This window comes from Musca vetustissima, unplaced genomic scaffold (assembly GCF_032173495.1).
Source record: "Musca vetustissima isolate MV318-11 ecotype Yass unplaced genomic scaffold, APGP_CSIRO_Mvet_v1 utg138831, whole genome shotgun sequence".
NCBI lineage: Eukaryota > Metazoa > Arthropoda > Insecta > Diptera > Muscidae > Musca > Musca vetustissima.
The window spans coordinates 11,811-18,462 of record NW_026888310.1 but is presented as its reverse complement, the minus strand read 5'-3'; positions in this window follow the sequence as shown (position 1 = coordinate 18,462).

Here is a 6,652-nt window from a genome sequence, read left to right as displayed (position 1 = left end):
TACGGATGATATTATAAAACCAACTGGCGGTACTATGAAAAATACTGGCCGGACAATTCGAATGGATTTATTTTATCCAGCCAATAGTGTACCCGTATTTATGGGTGGACCACTTGGCAATGAAACATATCGCATCGATTTTATGTACTTTCATTGGTTCAATGCTAGTAAAGAATTTATTCGAGATCGCCTTGAGCCCATGGAACTTCATATAGTGTGCACAAATACTAGATTTAGAAATTATGAAATAGCATCGAAAATCGATTTTGGAATTATGATATTTGTAATGAAGCATTCGGTAAGTTTCGCTTCCACAGCTTATGAGGCCTTGAAAAGTTAATCTTTAAAAAAAAAAAATCTGCAGCTTATGAGGCCTTGACAAATTTATCTTTAACAAATCCACGCCTTATGAGGCCTTGAAAATTTTACTTTAAAAAATCCACGCCTTATGAGGCCTTGAAAAATGTATATTTAAAAAAATCCACGCCTTATGAGGCCTTGACAAATTTATCTTTAAAAAATCCACGCCTTATGAGGCCTTGAAAAATTTATCTTTAAAAAATCCACACCTTATGAGGCCTTGAAAAATTTATCTTTAAAAAATCCACGCCTTATGAGGCCTGGAAATATTTATCATTAGAAAAATCCACGTCTTATGAGGCCTTGAAAATGTTACTTTAAAAAAATCCAGCCTTGAAAACTTTATCTTTAAAAAATCCACGCCTTATGAGGCCTTAAAAACTTTATCTTTAAAAAATCCACGCCTTATGAGGCCTTGAAAACTTTATCTTTAAAAAATCCACGCCTTATGAGGCCTTGAAAAAATATTCTTTAAAAAATCCACGCCTTATGAGGCCTTGAAAAAATTATCTTTAAAAAATCCACGCCTTATGAGGCCTTGAAAACTTTATCTTTAAAAAACCCACGCCTTATGAGGCCTTGAAAAAATATTCTTTAAAAAAACCCACGCCTTATGAGGCCTTGAAAAAATATTCTTTAAAAAATCCACGCCTTATGAGGCCTTGAAAAAATATTCTTTAAAAAATCCACGCCTTATGAGGCGTTGAAAAAATATTATTTAAAAAATCCACGCCTTATGAGGCGTTGAAAAAATATTATTTAAAAAATCCACGCCTTATGAGGCCTTGAAAAAATATTCTTTAATAAATCCACGCCTTATGAGGCCTTGAAAAAATATTCTTTAATAAATCCACGCCTTATGAGGCCTTGAAAAAATATTCTTTAATAAATCCACGCCTTATGAGGCCTTGAAAAAATATTCTTTAATAAATCCACGCCTTATGAGGCCTTGAAAAAATATTCTTTAATAAATCCACGCCTTATGAGGCCTTGAAAAAATATTCTTTAATAAATCCACGCCTTATGAGGCCTTGAAAAAATATTCTTTAATAAATCCACGCCTTATGAGGCCTTGAAAAAATATTCTTTAATAAATCCACGCCTTATGAGGCCTTGAAAAAATATTCTTTAATAAATCCACGCCTTATGAGGCCTTGAAAAAATATTCTTTAAAAAATCCACGCCTTATGAGGCCTTGAAAAATGTATCTTTAAAAAATCCACGCCTTATGAGGCCTTGAATATTTTACTTTAAAAAATCCACACCTTATGAGGCCTTGAAAAATTTATGTTTAAAAATCCACGCCTTATGAGGCCTTGAAAACTTTATCTTTAAAAAATCCACGCCTTATGAGGCCTTGAAAACTTTATCTTTAAAAAATCCACGCCTTATGAGGCCTTGAAAACTTTATCTTTAAAAAATCCACGCCTTATGAGGCCTTGAAAAATTTATCTTTAGAAAAATCCACGCCTTATGAGGCCTTGAAAAATGTATATTTAAAAAAATCCACGCCTTATGAGGCCTTGACTCTAAAATTAATTTAAAAAATCCACGCCTTATGGCCTTCCAAAAGGCTCTATAATTTATTTAAAAAATCCACGCCTTATGAGCCAGATAGTCCTTGAAGAATGTATTTAAAAAATCCACGCCTTATGAGGCCTTGAAAAATGTTCTTTAAAAAATAAATCTTTATTCTTTAAAAATCCACGCCTTATGAGGCCTTGGAAAATGTTACTTTAAAAAATATTCTTTAAAAAATCCACGCCTTATGAGGACCTAGAAAAACTGTTCTTTAAAAAATCCACGCCTTATGAGGACCTCGAAAAAAATTCTCTTTAACAAATCCACGCCTTATGAGGACCTCGAAAAAAATCTTCTTCTTTAAAAAATCCACGCCTTATGAGGCCTTGAAAAATTTATCTTTAAAAAATTCACGCCTTATGAGGCCTTGAAAAATTTATCTTTAAAAAATCCATGCCTTATGAGGCCTTTAAAAATTTATCTTTAAAAAATCCACGCATTATGAGGCCTTGAAAAATGTATCTTTAAAAAATCCACACCTTATGAGGCCTTGAAAAATTTATCTTTAAAAAATCCACGCCTTATGAGGCCTTGAAAAATGTATCTTTAAAAAATCCACGCCTTATGAGGCCTTGAAAAATTTATCTTTAAAAAATCCACGCCTTATGAGGCCTTGAAAAATTTATCTTTAAAAAATCCACGCCTTATGAGGCCTTGAAAAATTTATCCTTAAAAAATCCACGCCTTATGAGGCCTTGGAAAATGTTACTTTAAAAAATTAATCTTTAGAAAAATCCACGCCTTATGAGGCCTTGAAAAATGTATCTTTAAAAAATCCACGCCTTTTGAGGCCTTGAAAAATTTATCTTTAAAAAATTCACGCCTTATGAGGACTTGAAAAATGTATCTTTAAAAAATCCACGCCTTATGAGGCCTTGAAAAATTTTATTGTAAAAAATTCTACTTTAAAAAAATTCGACGCCCTATGAGGCCTTGAAAAAGTAATCTTAAAAAAAAAATTGTTTTCTTTCAAAAAATCACTCCCACATAGCTAACACTGGGCGCCTATGCGAATGAGTACTATGATTATGTCAAAGAAGTGCGTCATCCAAACGATATTCTCCACTTGAATGCAACCCAAGCTGGATCGATTTTCAATATGATACTATTTCCTGATATCTATATGGTGTACCTCGGAAAATCCACATTCCCAGATGATGAAACATCATGTAGCGGTACAGTTATTTGGATGGAGGGTAATCATGTTATTACCCTCACTTCGGATCAGGTATGCATTCAAAGTGTATTTTTGTTTTGAGATATGTGAATCTTAATCTAAAGTTAAACGAAATATAGTTTCTATATTTTTATGAACTGCTTGCGTTCGATAATGTTCCGATGATGAATAAAATTAGCCCTCATATGCCGCTCAATACAAGAATTTTTAAATCAATTGATCTCTTCGATTTTAATGGAAATGGTGAAAATGTACAGCCATTTGAAGAATTCGGAATTGAATTTGTTCCGACCAATGTATGTTCGAGAAATTTTATAAAATTTGGATCAGTAATTTTTTGTACACTTATTTATCAATTGATCTCTTCGATTTTAATGGAAATGGTGAAAATGTACAGCCATTTGAAGAATTCGGAATTGAATTTGTTCCGACCAATGTATGTTCGAGAAATTTTATAAAATTTGGATCAGTAATTTTTTGTACACTTATTTATTATTTTATGTAATGAAAAAAAAAATCGAAAATAAAAAGAAATTGTTCTAAAAAATGCAAGGTTATCTACAGAATTGGTCTGTTCCCGTACTACAAGAATTTACTCGATTTTACTATTTTCTTCGATATCATAAAGGAAAATTCGTTATCGTAGTAAAAACTAGTAGATTCTTGCAGTACGGGAACAGGCCAAATATTTCAAAGATGGACCTTTGCAGTACAGCAGTATATTGAAAGTTTTCGGGAACTTCTTCAACCTAATCAGCTGCACTAATCAACCTAATCAGCTAAGTTCTCACTGGGTAGAATATGTCCCAACTAAAAAATATCAATATTGGCCAAAGGTTCCGGGTAGTAACCATATCATGGTATCCCGCCCAGACACATTAGTGTCTGTAGTTTGGAACATAATATTTTTCAGAGCATGAACAACCAAATAATGCAATGACATAGTTCCCTTATAATGGTCCCGACTGGTTTAATGAGTTTTGAATGCGCAGCACATGATGGAGGGTTTACAAAGTTCTGGCCGGCCGAACTTCATCACTGATTTATTTCACATTTTTAATTTTAAATAAAAATGTAATAAAACACAAAACAATAGCATATTCCAGCCGTACACCAGCCGTTGATTCGAATACAAGATTCAAACCTTCGAATGGCTCAAGATGCCAACCGTTACCCTTATATTCATATTGGTCTACAGCATAGTATATTTTTGATAATGGATGTTGGACCGTAATGGACCTATTATCACACATCATTGGCATACGTATGTATCCTAACAGACGCGTTTTGTTATAAATCTATATCTGAACCGATTTCAGGGAAATTTGCCAGAGACGAATTTATATAACATCAGTACGTTGTGTCAATCGGCCTAGCTATGGATCGTTTCACGAAGCTTAGCAACATCATTCTAGACTTAATTCAGTACCCTATACCCAAATTCGTGCAAATCGAAAGATATATAGGTTCTTTGGCGCACCAATTAAATTGGATCAAAATACATATGGGAGCTATATCTACATCTGAACCGATTTGCACGAAACTTGGCAGACATCTTTCTCGATCTTATTCATAACTCTGTGAAGAATTTCGTGCACATCAAAAGATCAAAAGATTCAGGGACTTAAGTGGACTATTTACCTAAAATCGGGCGAAGCTATATATGGGAGCTATATCTAAACCTGAAACGATTTTCTCAAAACTTTTTACACATCATTCTAGACTTAATTCAGTACACTATGCCAAAATTCGTACAAATCAAAAGATTTCCAGGGACTTTAGTGGACTATTTACCTAAACTTGGGCGAAGCTATATATGGGAGCTATACCTAAATCTGAACCGATTTTCGAAACTTTGCACACGTCATTCGTGACCTTATTCATTACGCTGTGCCAAATTTCGAGCAAATCGATAGATATATAGGGACTTTGGTGCACCATTTACCTTAAATCGGAGGAAAATATATATGGGAGCTATATGTAAATCTGAACTGATTTTTCCAATTTCAATTGCGTTCGTCCTTGGGCCAAAAAAATCATTCTATACTTAATTTAGTAGGGGAGACTGGGGCACCTTCGGCATCGGGGCACCTTCGGCAATCGCGTTTTCGATATGAAGTTCTCACCGTACAAAGTACAAAGTTTGAAATTTCTAGCTAATAAGCTTATTTAGATACATATGTTTTTGTATTTTTATAGATGTTTCTGTAATATTTCAATTCCATTTCGTAAGTATTTCGTGTATAAAACTTTTAAAATTTTTAAGACAATATTATTAAAAAGTGGTTAACTACGTTGTGTATTATTATAAAAATATTTAAAAATATAATCTTTTTACAAATCTGATCGAAAAAAATGAAAAAAACTATAAAAAGTACATTCGGGGTACATTCGGCATTTCAAAGTGGGGCACATTCGGCCATATACAGATTGTGCAATATTATTTCCGTAAAAGGTTTTTGAGTTTGTTTTTAAAACTAATTCTTTAATATGGTTCGAAATTGCATATATAAGATCAAACGTGCTTGTATTGACGAAAATGCGATAGAAAACCCCTATTTCTGATAGAGCCTTTAGAGGATCAGAATTTCAACCAGACTGATAGCGATGACAATTACCCGGCTATGACTATGGTGCCGAATGTGCCCCATCAAATGCCGAAGCTACCCCGGGTTGGGGCACATTCGGTGAATTTAACTTTTTTTAAAAAACTGTAAAATTTTTTAACTAATACTATTTTTTTATGTCTTTTTGGTACTATTTTTTATAATTAAGTGTCAGAGGACAAAAATCAGCCATAAAGTTGTTATATATGTTGAATAAGTACTGAGATATAGAGCTCTAAAAAAAAGTGCCGAAGGTGCCCCAGTCTCCCCTACGTTGTGCCAAATTTCGTGCAAATCGAAAGATATATAAGGATTTTGGTGCACCATTTACCTTAAATCGGACAAAAAATATATGGGAGCTATATCTAAATCTGAACCGATTTTTCCAATTTCAATTGGATTCGTCCTTGGGCCAAACAAGTGAGCTGTGCCAAATTTCATCCAAATCGGATTATACCTGTACTTTGTTTACAATTTAACATGGACAGACAGACGTACGGACGGACAGACGGACGGACATGCATACATCGACTTAGAAAGTGATTCTACGCATATTCTCAAATGGAACCATGGGTCTATCTCGATTATTTTTGCCTGTTACAAACATATGCATAAAGACATAATAACCTGTATCACAGTGTGGTGAAGGGTATAAAAAGGGGGTTATATGGGGACTACCCCAAAAAGGAGGGGCGAATATTAATAATTTTTGGTAAGGTAATTTTTTACCATATACGACTACAAAATACCAAATTGCAGCGAATTCGGTTGAAAAACGCGCTCAAGAACCCCATAATACCGAAAATTGGAGGTACCCTTATATGGGGGCTATCCGAAAATATGGACCTATATTCATAATTTTTGGTGGAGAAATTTGGTACCTATTAAGAACTCAAAATACTAAATTACAGCTAATTGGGCGGAAAAA